At 47.3% G+C, this 12294-nt stretch overlaps 2 protein-coding genes across 4 annotated transcripts in view; one reads left to right on the top strand and one right to left on the bottom strand.

Annotated features, from left to right (window-relative positions):
• Positions 1–12294, bottom strand: part of LOC135901251 (oxysterol-binding protein-related protein 6-like) — a 159775-nt gene that overhangs the window by 103773 nt on the left and 43708 nt on the right. The gene's annotated exons all lie outside the window — the stretch shown is intronic.
• The window catches only part of LOC135901250 (uncharacterized), a 29970-nt gene continuing 19348 nt past the window's right edge, over positions 1673–12294 (top strand). The window contains exon 1 of one of the 3 annotated variants that reach the window (XM_065430970.1): positions 1673–1830. The gene's annotated coding sequence lies outside the window, so the exon portion shown is untranslated. The remainder of the gene's footprint in view (positions 1831–12294) is intronic. The other 2 variants (XM_065430972.2, XM_065430971.1) reach the window with 2 other exon arrangements.

Raw genomic sequence — 12294 nt, forward strand, 5'->3', positions numbered from 1 at the left:
TTGCGCACTAGCTCCTCGCACGACGTTTTAACAATGCGCGGAGGCGACATATGGCGCCATACGCAGCACGCGAGACTATACTGCTTTTGCTGCGTAGTAGGAACGGTGACCTCTGACCTGACGTGTAGCCAGTATACGCTGCAGCGTGAAGAACGTTGGCGAAGGCGCTAACTGGTGTTGCGCCTCGATTGCGCACTCGATGAGAGAGAGGGAAAACTGGAAAACATTCTGGCGATTTGCACCGCTACATTTAGCTCGACGTTTACTGCTCTTTCCGTCAAGACCATATATAGTGTATGCACCCCAGTGCGGTGAGCAAACAACTTCTCAGCATAGGAACGCTAATGTGTGAGCGCACAACGCTAATGCTGCAGCTGTAGAAACCAGAACGCTGCAGCCCTGGCTACGGCAGAGCCGATTGAGCGAAGCGCGAGGGGGATTCACTTTGTTACACAGCGTGGAACACGATAGCGTACTATATAGATATATAGCTCGGTCTCGTACCCTTCGTGAACGTGACCTGGCTTCGACGCCTGTGTAGCTAAACGCAATCCTCCATGCGCGGGCTAGGAATGCGCGTCGATAGTGTGACAGCACGACGGCGTCGGCGCGAGCAACTTAATGTTCGAACGCGTATATTCTAACTTGGGCACGAAAAAAAAAATTAAGGTGGGAAATGTACTGCCATACCAACCCATGCATCTCAGCCCAGGACGAAACAATTCTCACAGATAAATTCAGGGCTCACGAGGAACACTGCGAATACAGTTAAGGCGGAACAGTTATACAGTTATACAGTTATACGTACTGCGACCATAAAGTTATGTGGTGCAATAAACAACAACAAAAACGGCGAAATGACAGAAGTGGAATAAGATAATCGCAATCGCGAAAAGCGGTAACAGCCAGACCTCGTCAAGAGCGTTTTGTAGCGCACGTTCTCGTCAAGCCCGACTTAATTGTTCCTGAGCCGAGTTCTGCTGGAAAATTTATTCTCATTCGAAATTGATCTCTTCCAACCAGGACTTCGCAATAGTTTCCAGCCCGCTGATGCGACCCTTGTGGCGTCGGAAGTGGGGTGGCAGGGCGGAGGTTCGGCGGCAGCTGGTGCACGCATCAACATGAGACAGCTTCATCGCATACGCACGAACGCTCATGTCCATTAGGTCTAGTTAACGCCAGTGCCCTCTTTTGTAAACACTTAAGTAAGGTAGGCACAGTCGAACACCGTGAGTCGAACGAAGTATCACCGTTCAACTCGTGGGCGTCCATCTTAATTGGTGCACCTTCACGAACATATTAAAGCAGCAGCGGTTTCTGTATACGTTATTGCATATGTCTCCCTTCATTCCTCTCAAACAACTGTCATTGTCAAAATATTGAAAGAGTTTGACTGTCAGGATCGAGAACGAAGTAAGACGGTTTCGCGATAGTGCTTCGAAGTACTGCGTCGTACTGCCTGGTACTGCCTCCGTTAAACAGCAAATACCATGGCGACGACGTCAGACAAGGACTATAGGAACGACACACCGGGAACGACGGCGCACCTCACACGCTTTTTTTTCTTCTAACAAGCGTACCTATGAACGGCACAAAAGAAAAGATAGGCAGACGAGTGGAGAGCGAGGGGAATTGTGTACGCTCGCAGAGAACCGTTGGGTGCTCGCCTTATCGCCGCCTAGGAAGTGAGTCGAACTTCGGACCCTGACCGTTTCCTACGCCGAAGCCCCCGCTGGCGCCGCTGCAGACACAGCCCGCAAGCGGCCGGAAGCCGACGCTGCTGCACGACAGTCCCGCAAGGAGCTTACTGCGAACGAGATCCACCTCAGCGTGAGTACAAAAGCTACCATTGGACGTGAATGCGCGGCGACTGTATGCATACACGTTTGCAACCATATAAAGGCCGTTCTCGAGGCCAGGATACGACCAGCTGAACGGAGAAAGCAACACCGGTGCGCCTCCATCGTGAGGACCGCGCTCGACGTCGCTCTCTCCGCTCGGGTGCCGAGCCGCTCGGCTAATGTATTTACACGCGCTAAGCATCCGTGGCGCCATCTCTTCCGCCCGCGCTGCCCACATACTGCACTGGGTTCGTTGCGGTGGGGCGTTGGCTTCGGCAAACAGCCCGCGGCGCCGCTTCTGCTCGTTATTTGTTGCACGCGAGAGGTCGTGCTTGTTGACAGGGCTCGCGGACACGTATACGACGGCCACGCCCGACCGCGATGCTGCCATCTCGCCATTAGGGCGACACGCGACTGTAAGAAGGCGAATTAATCGTATGGGCGCTCACACTAGAGCAGTGAATGGCCTGTGCACCCACTGGAGTACATCGCCTAATGTTTTCGTCACGGGCCCAGAGCACAGATCCTGCATGACGTGTCCTCCTCTAGAAAACCGACGCCCAGAAAGAACAATATGCTCCGCGCGTTCTGCTTCTTTAATCGATCACTCAAGCGTTGTTCTATAACCTTGTTTACAATGGTGAAATAGGAGTTTTAGCGCGTTTGGCTGAGTGCGCGAGACTGCATATCTTATCGAAGGCAACGCACATTCGAGACCTATCCCCGCCATTGCGCGCCGCATAGCGACGACGCGCTGCAACGTGATCACCAAGGGTTTTGTCACGGTTTCATTGTTTTGGAATGATAAAGGCGAGGGGGACAAAATTCGAAGGTGAATGCTCCCGAGCGTGTTTGTGCCGGTTTTTCTTTCTCGCGGTTCAGTTTCATATCAGTCGTCTCGTGTGCATAGCCGGTCGAAAAACGGGAGAAGTCTCTTTCGCCGCCTTTCTGGGAGAGCCTGCGATCGGTGCGAATGGCCGGGACAGGAAATTACACCCCGAAGCTTAATCTTCACCAACGCTCCCAGGTCACGCTCCACTTTAAGTGGCTTACCGCTTTCTTTGTTTCATTTTTTTTTTTATTCTTTCGCCCTGTATAAATTCTTGAGCGGAAGCATACGTTGCGCTCGCACCGCGAGTGTCATCCGTCGACCATACGTTTATGCCAGAAGGCACGCTGTCGCAATAATAATAATAATAATAATAATAATAATAATAATAATAATAATAATAATAATAATAATAATAATAATAAAATGTGTTTATGCGCGTCCCGCTCCTGGGAAGACCTCTCCGTGCGCATAATATGCGTCACCACGCATCCCACGCGGAGTGAAACAAGCTCAATAGCGCGTCCTTGTACACAAGGCGCTCCCTTGGGCCTATCGATCTTTGTGTCACGTGCCACAGACTCTCAGAAGCGTCGACACTGCCAGGAGTATACGCCTATTCGCTGGCGTATTGACAGGCTCAGACGTCCAGGCGCAAAGCACCAACGCCGAAACAAAGACGGCAGCTTTAATCCTTTTTACACGCGCTGGCGTTGACAACTTCGGTCGGCGACAATCTACGCGAGCATACATGCATGAAAAATGTCGGCGAAGTTAGTGCACGCGGAAAAAACGTAGCTTCGAACGGTTTTACCATGTGCTACAATTGCGTTACAAGTGCTACGCGTTTGTTGCGTAACTTCATGCGGCCACGCCGACGTTCATCGCAGTAACTGACTGAGAGTAAACTTTGTAAATGTGCTACAATTGGAGGTTAAGTGACTGCGACATACTGAGGCTTAGCTGAGGAGACAGATAACACACACACACACACACACACACACACACACACACACACACACACACACACACACACACACACACCGATAGAGAGAGAAAGGCTGACTACTTCTTTCGCAAAATTCATGCGGGCTGGAACACATTACAACTAGCGGGTGTTAGGATAGCGAAGTTTGCGAATAGACTATTATTATGTTCTTTTCTTAGAAGAAATACTGAAACAAGGAGACCAAAGAAAAGAAAAAAACACTCTCCACAAAGGAAAGACGCTTTCTGGGAATGAACTGTATAGAATGTAAAGCAAGAACACCTGGCACTATAGCGGGACTACCTATTCCCATACCATGTTTACGGCGCTGTGTGTTACCGCGGCTTGTTGGGAAAATGTTTCTTGTAGCATATGTATACAGTGACTGTATTCAGTTTAGCGACTGCCGGTTTCGAGGAATATAAAGGAGAGACAGAGAAAAGAAGAAAGAAATCGCACTGAAAGAGAGGGCCCGTTCGTTCGGTAACCCACCGGTCTTGCGCGCCTGCACCCGTTCGCGTGCCTGAGCTGGACTGTACGTTCCGCCCTACAAATGCTGCCGCTCTCCCCTGCCCGAAACGCGTTCAAAAGCAGTCAGCCAGGCGACGTGAAACTGTCCAGCGGCGGCAGCCAGCGAAGCCCCGCTTGGTTCGCGACGGGGGAAATAAAAAGAGCGAGCATGGGCGGCGTGCCCCCTTTTGAGCCCTCGGGAGGCGCGCGGTTCCTCCCTGCCCTAAACCCTGCCCGAGTGAAACAACACTGTGCGGCACTCCTTGAGAGCGCGACGGCAAAATGGAAATACGTCACGCCTCCTTTGCGCGGCGCTCTGTTCACTTAGCCTAATGCGACGCTGAATTATTTAGGGCACGGCTCTGCGGCAAGGAGAGCTATTTAATCAACTTGCCACCTGCGCTACGCCTACGCGGAACGGTATATACACCGACCGATCGTGCTCCGAGTACGCTACCAACAGCGGTAACTACACACCCGCGAGCGAGAGAGTACGAGCCACGATCGCTGCATTAAAGGTAAACCATTCTTCACAGCCTAGACACGAGAAATTCACTGGAAGAGTGTGGTCTGCGCAGAGCCAATTCTCAACCTCATGGCTATATAAGCAATTCAGGACCCGCATTTGGAGAGAGAGAGAGAGAGATGCGAAAGGGGGGGGGGGGGGGTTAACCAGACGACAAACATCCAGTTCGCTACCCTGCAACGGGGAAGTGGCAAGAGGAGACTCAAGAGCCTTCGTAAAAACAGGCTGTGGTCAATCGTGGGTATCGGACGTATAATCGCGGCTCACGTCGAGGTGGCACTCTAGTGACCACGCATCCGCTAGAGGATTCACGGACTCGAGCAGACGTGAGGCACAAGTTCGGTTGGTTCCATTCATCACACGATGCGCATGTAACTGTGTGAGATATATTGCTATAGTGCAGTCGCATCGGCGATCGCGAACTGACATTTTTGAAGTCGCGACTCGTGCAGAAACTGTTTTGTAAGTTCGTAGAAGTGGTGCGCAGTCCAAAAAGACCAACGGACATGTGCGTTGCGCCTAATACATTCAATGTGCGTTTATGTTGCGCTGAAACGGACGCCGCACCTACATCGAAGCATTCGCGCCATTGCGTTGCATTTGCCTCGTTAATTTAAGAAAATTTAAGAAAGCTTCACTTCACATTTCCCCACATGCATGGAATCCGCTGATACTCTCTCTCTTTCTCTCTTTGTTTTACTACTTATTTAATTATTTTACATTCGCCATCGCAGGAAATCACTTTAGAGGAGTGGTAAAAAAAAAAGAACACGCGGACAAAATTAAGGCGTACGGCACAAAACAGATAAGAGCAAGTCAAATAAGTACTCCGATATCCAGAAGGCGAGCACAAGTAAACAAAGAAAGATTCACTAATAGGTCATATGATTATATTGCACAAAGTACAATGAAACAATATAATAATGTGTGCGCTAACGCACTGTGTTATGGAAGCGGAAGACATTGTAAGACTTTATGAGACGATGCGCTATAGGCGCCTCTTCGTTGATTTAATCGGACAATGAACTTCGTTTTGCAACGTCTATAGGTGCGTTGCAGTGGTCACGTCAGCCCCGCGAGATACCGTACGCGTTTCGAGGCAGATAAATCGCAAGAAACACGGACAGCGGAAAGAATGAGGGCATACAGAACGCTACTTCCGACTGCATTTATTGCGCAAAAAAATCCGCATATAAGCGTTCACCATTCATAGCCACAGCGCATGCGTCAGAAAACATTCCACATCTAGACAGCTGACTAATACCGTTGCACATCGAGGCGACGCCTGAGCCGCACACACGGATGAAAACACGCCCACATAAAAAACAACGTCGTGAAAACAATATTTAAAAAAAAAAGATTTTAGCTCAAGAAAGGGAGATCGTCAAAAGGATAAACTAGCAATACGAAAATTGTATAAAAGGAAACTATAGTGCGATAAAACGCTAAAAAACGCTTCCTTAACTGGTGGTAAAAGTGGTGGAAACAACCGAGGCGCCAAAAAGGCAGGGCGTGCGTAAAATCTCTAGGAACAGGAAAGAAAGAGACAAAAGAAAAAGAAGCGAATAATCAAAGGGGCTGGTGAACTGTGTCACTTATAGTGTTGCAGATAATCGAGAGCTCGTTTCTCGAGAGCGACACAGAAGCGACACAACACAGAGAGCAACACAGCACTATAGTTGCTTACGCAACTATAGTGCCAAGCCGTTCAATCCATGACGCTTCAAAAATTTATTTTTTATTATGTATGCTTTAAAATGTATGCTTCACTATGCAGTTTTTTTTAATTGCTGTGCTTTTACTTGTTGCGTCTGATACACGGGGGACTTTCTTTTTTTTTTCGGATAGATTTTAAACAAAGAGAACGCATTCAGCACATAGCTAATCCGGTCTTTACATACTTACTTGAAGAAGCACAGATTACTTGCACCAGAAATGGCAATGTCCAGGCAGCAACTTAAAATATTCACTAATTAACTTTTTTAATTAGTTACGTTAGTGTGTATGTTGCAATAGCGAAATTGATACGCGGCGATAGTGAAGTCATATATGCTAAGCAGAAATCCTAAGACTAGCACCACTTCGGAGATATCCGTTCCCAAAATGTGGTAAGAATTGCATTGGCGTTTCAGTTAAGAACGTCCCGAACTGCTGGAGGAAGGCTTTGGGGTAACTGCTAAATGGAACGCCAACGCCAACCATGCCGCCTCCTTCTCAGGCTGCCCTCAGAACAAGGCAGCGGCACAAATGCGTCGACATGAACTTATCCATGGAAGACAACCGCAACGCAATGATCCCGCCCCAAACCTTGAGATTGTTCATCCTGTGCAAGACCACCCACAACAACGGGCACCAGACCCACCACAGCCAAGAGAATCAACAAGCTTTTCCTCCTCAAGAGAACAAACGACAGTGCAATCAAGAGACCAATCAAGAGGATCCCAGTCAAGCGCCCAGTCTTATGCATCAGTGCTACGGAAACCCAGACGACAACATGCACAAAGTAATACACAAGAAAGCTCCAATATTCGCACACATTTCTCTCAGCGACCTTACTCATCTACTGCAGGAGTAACGCCAGCTAATAGCGAACACACCACTGCATCGGTGACACAATTGATTTTGCCAATGCTTTTCGCAGCTCTTAAGGCAATCATATATCTGCTCTGCCGGAAGCAAACAACCTACCAGAAGTGAAAGCCCACTTGCCTCTAGGAGCACTATTGTGTCAACAGTCCGGGCCGAAACTGCGGCAGGCAGTACATGAATAACCGCTACGAAAAGGTCTCTATGTTTCAGTGGAATGCCAACAGTCTTCGAAGAAAGTGTGCTGACTTTCGTAAACTGCTTGTGCAGTACAACTTTCTAATACTTTGCATTCAAGAGGCGGGAATTTCGGCTTTCGAAATATGTGATATACGAGACTTCTCGTCAAGGTGCTGTTAGCAGAGTGCTCCTGTGCGTCAGAAAAGACCTACCATCTTATCAAATTCAGTCCAGTGACTCAGACTTCCCGGAATTCATCGCATGTAAAGTATCCTTTGGCAAGCTCTGCATAACAGTGATCAATCTATATCTACAACTTTCAAAGCGGATTTCAGTAGAAGCGCTAGTGGATATCTTCAAAATAGCTCATTCTAATGTATTTATATGAGGCGTCTTCAATACACACAACATCATCTGGGGCAGTAATCACTGTGATGCACGTGGTAACGTTATTGAGTGCGCCACAGATAAATGCAACTTGACTGTTTTAAACGATGGGTCGCCAACATTTCTTCGTGGGTATAATTATTCAAGCTGCATAGAAGTTACCCTGTGTTCACATGATCTAGTGAATGGTGTGCTATATATATATGGACAAAAGATATGGAAACGCGCGGAAGTGATCATTTTCCCATCCTTGTAAATCACCCTAGCATGCACTATGATATCAGGCGTTACAGCAGACTAACCAACTGGCAAGCTTTCCGGTACCGCCTAACGGATCAAATTAATCAACATGCAACAGTGGAAAGATTTACAGAACTTTTGCAGGATAACACGAACATATGCAGAAAGAAGGTCTCAATTCCAAAAGATTATGCTGCAGTTGATGGAGAGTATGAACACCTAAGAGCCATCAGACCCCAATCCGAAAGAGCGTACCGACGCAGCGGAAATTTAGAAGCATACAGAAACGCTCAGAAAATACACGAAGTAATGCGCAGACGCATGGAAAATTTAGGCAAACGGTGCTGGCGCGATTTCTGCGGCACACTGTCTCCTCACACGTCTGTCCCACGAATTTTTCTAGTAATTCGTTCTTTAAGCGGACCTGTAACACAGAGCATCCCATTTCGTGCTCTCGCTGCAGCTCGGCACAAGTGTGAGATGATAGTCGCAGATGAATTTTGTGAGCTTATTTCCAGACCTGCTTTTTCATCGCAATGTGCAGAATTTGATATTTCAGTAGCGTTAGCTAAGCAGAAAATTACTGCTTGCTACTGGGTCCAACATCCTCAATTAGATCCTACTCTCACATTAAGCGAGCTTCAATGCGCAATTGCATCATGTCGCCAAAAGGCATGCTGGGCCGGACGGTATTACGTACAATATGCTATGAAACCTCGGACCGTGAGGTACAAATGCTCTCTTAGATATCTATAATAATTTATGGATAGAAGAAACTGTACCCGACTCTTGAAAGTCGCTCGAATCATACCAATTTTAAAACCGGGTAAGACGCCCTTGTGCCTTGAATCCTTCCGCCCAGTTAGCTCGACAAGTTGTTTATGAAAAGTAATGGAGAAAATGATTGACGCGCGACTTCAGTGGTGGTGTAATGAAACGGATGTGTTTGTCCAACTACTTTGTAGGTTTTAGGAAACATAGATGCACAATGGGTGCATTATTAGATATAGTAACCTGTGTGGAACACGAGCGTGCACGTGCAAACATGACGATAGCAGTATTCCTAGACATCAAGAGGGCATTTGACACTGTTAGTCACGTTCATGTTCTGCTAAGTATGTTGGAACTTGGACTGTCTGGCAGGTCCTTGCGATGGGTTTCTGAATTTTTATCAGGTCGCAAAATATTTGTTCAGACGGGTGAAGGAAATAGTGCTGAACATGTTGTCAATCAGGGAGTACCACAGGGTAGCGTACTCAGCCCCTTTCTTTTTAACTGCGTCATGGCTGATTTAGCAAGAAGACTGCCATCACAGTTAAAGTTTTCATTGTATGCAGGTGATGCGTGTATTTGGGCATCTGGGTCTAATGCTCAACTACTTCAGACGGCACTGCAAGACAGTATAAATATCATTAACCAATTTTTGAGACAGGGGGGATGGTTCTATCACGCGCAAAAACAGCTGTATTGCCCTTCACTCGGAGGCAGTTCAAAAATTTCACCCTTAATCCAGAAGGACACCCTCTAATGATTGTCACACAGTGTGTGTGTGTACGCGTGTGTGTAGTGTACAGCGCGCATGCTTTCAAATGTCGATTCTTTCTTCTTTAAAACGTAATTATCCCTTTCGTAATGCCCACCTTATATGCTCTCAACTAAGAGTGGTAGTATTGAAAAAGAAACAAATAACAAAAAGTTAGTCGCAAAATATTTTCAATTAGCAAGCTGGACATTGCGATTACTTATGCAGATAACTTCCGCTTTTTTTTTTCCAAAATTCCCTTCGAAGTGGCCGAACCTCGCTATCGGTTACAGGGGATTCTTTTTTTAAATCTGTTCGAACTAAGAAATATAGAACATGCGGCCCACGTCGGTCACCGCACAATAAATCACTCAACTGCTAATCGGTGCCCGCGGCCTGCGTTTCCACGTTTTCCGAGTCCCCATCTGGCCCGCGCCGCAGCCCAAATAAAGCTGACCGACTAGCTCACCCCAAGTGGCGTTAGTTAAACGACTCTCATTAGCGCTCAATCTAAACCGCGATGATAAATGTACCGGAAGGGGGTCGATCGAACGGAGCTAAACGCAGGAATGGCCGACACAGGCGGCATCCCCAAAGGAGCTCGACTCACCTTCCAAAGGAGAGCTGAGGTTTACCTTGCCCAGGCGTGGGGGCGAACGCAGCGAGCTAAAACGGCGGCGACAAACTGAGCCGACGGCTCATCAGTGCGACCGGCTCCCTGTCAGTGCTGCTGCTGCTGTCAGCACAATGCCGAGCGCGCAAGCGAGCCTACACGTGTACACGCTCGTGTCGGGGCGTTCGTCAATGAACCGATGAGTTGCGCCAGGCGAGTGTCTCGGCGCGGGGGTGGAAGCTCGCGACGCCGACAGGTGACCCGCGAAGCATCGCACCGAGGTCACATCCGTCCAGGGGCCGTCGCGTCGGACGCTCACTCTTTCAAAGAGGAAACCGAAGCTCGGAGCTTCTCCCTATGTAGACGCGCGTGAAACGCATACGTGCTCTAGTTAGGCAGCCAGGTGAACCGGTTTGAACGTTCGTTAGTGAATTTCAAAAGGAGAAGGCAACGTTAGATTGACTTTTCGAATAATGTCATTTACAACTTTCAACAATAATAATAGTAATAATTTTTAAAGAAACGCTCCGCTTCACGTGCGTGGGCGTCTGGTTTTCAAAGGTACAGCGGAGCATAGCAGACGACCGCGACCCGGTAACTGAAACTGGGGTCGAAGTTCTTTTGTTATTGGCCGGCCGCTTTCGCTAATAACATGTCCAGCATCAAGATTGGACGAAATTTGCTTGCGAACAATTCTAGCGTAACAGCTTTTTGTGAATACGGGGCCTGGCCTGCAGAAAAGCTATTATACTACGTCATCTAGGGCTGTCTGAGGCTTGCTAGTAACTCCCCCCCCCCCCCCCCCCCCCACCGCCAGGGTTTCGATTACGTTTCGGTGTCGAGAACCTTCATTTGCACTAAAAATAGAAAAGAATGAAATCATTGGGAAATCCAAAATGTCATTTCAATACTAGGCCATGAAATTGCGTACAATATCTGACAAAATAGGCAAAATTCGAAATAAATTTACGCATCAAGTTTACAACTGTGTAACTTGGCAGCATAAAGATTAATCACATTTCTGTAAAATTCGTCTGTTGCAGCGTATGAAACAGATAAAATCAATAAAATAGATGTGACTTTGCAGGGATTAGCACTATTTCGCGCATATAACTTGCGAAGAACTCACGTAACTGAAGTAACAGTGTAACGTTAACGGCAAATGCATGCATAGATTACGTCCGTGTTAAACATGTACTCTGTCAAGTGCCGCTTACAGAACTGCGATATGTGTTTTTGCTGCGAAGCTGCGAGGCAAATATTAGGTGCTACATTTTCTTTTAGCTTTCCTGCTCAAATCTGAAAGAAAGGTTAGAAGGCCTGAATAATAATAATAATAATAATAATAATAATAATAATAATAATAATAATAATAATAATAAACTTGAACTTAACTGTCCTCAGAAATGATACTCTTTTTTTAAATGTAGGAAATTTCCATCAGCACGGTAAAGCGAATGCTTGATGCGAGCACTTCTTCGTTTCGCATGCATTTGCATACGCAGAGCCCGACCTAAAAGCCCGTCATCAAAACAAACGTTGAAGACAAAACTTAAGAAAGAAAAACGGAAGAGGCGGGGGGGGGGGTCCTTCTACATTTGCCAGTCGTCGCCATCTTCCAGACCCTGACTGCCGCACTGCTGCGCGCGAGCAGCCGCTTGGTTGCAGATTAATGTTTGCACAGGCGAAGTTGCGCGCCCATTTGGAGATCGCTGTCGACAGCGTATGGTGGACGCAGCTTTAAATAATATATAAGCCGGGTGCGCGGGAGCACTTGACCGTTCCATGAGAGTGTATGCGATTCTGAGCTTAGAATTTTCGGAAACGTCAGCGCCACTCACTGCCACTTTTCTGCCCCTCCCCCCCCCCCCCCCAAAAAAAAAGGACCGCGAATGAAAAAGCGCGCCATACTCCGCACCTGTTATATAATCTGTGTATGCTAAGTTGGGTCGACAACTCCGCTTAATAATGTCCGGCATGGGAATTATTCAAAGATATATATATATATATATATATATATATATATATATATATATATATATATATATAAATTCAAGCGAGAATCTCGGTCG

This window comes from Dermacentor albipictus, chromosome 1 (genome assembly GCF_038994185.2).
Source record: "Dermacentor albipictus isolate Rhodes 1998 colony chromosome 1, USDA_Dalb.pri_finalv2, whole genome shotgun sequence".
Lineage (NCBI taxonomy): Eukaryota > Metazoa > Arthropoda > Arachnida > Ixodida > Ixodidae > Dermacentor > Dermacentor albipictus.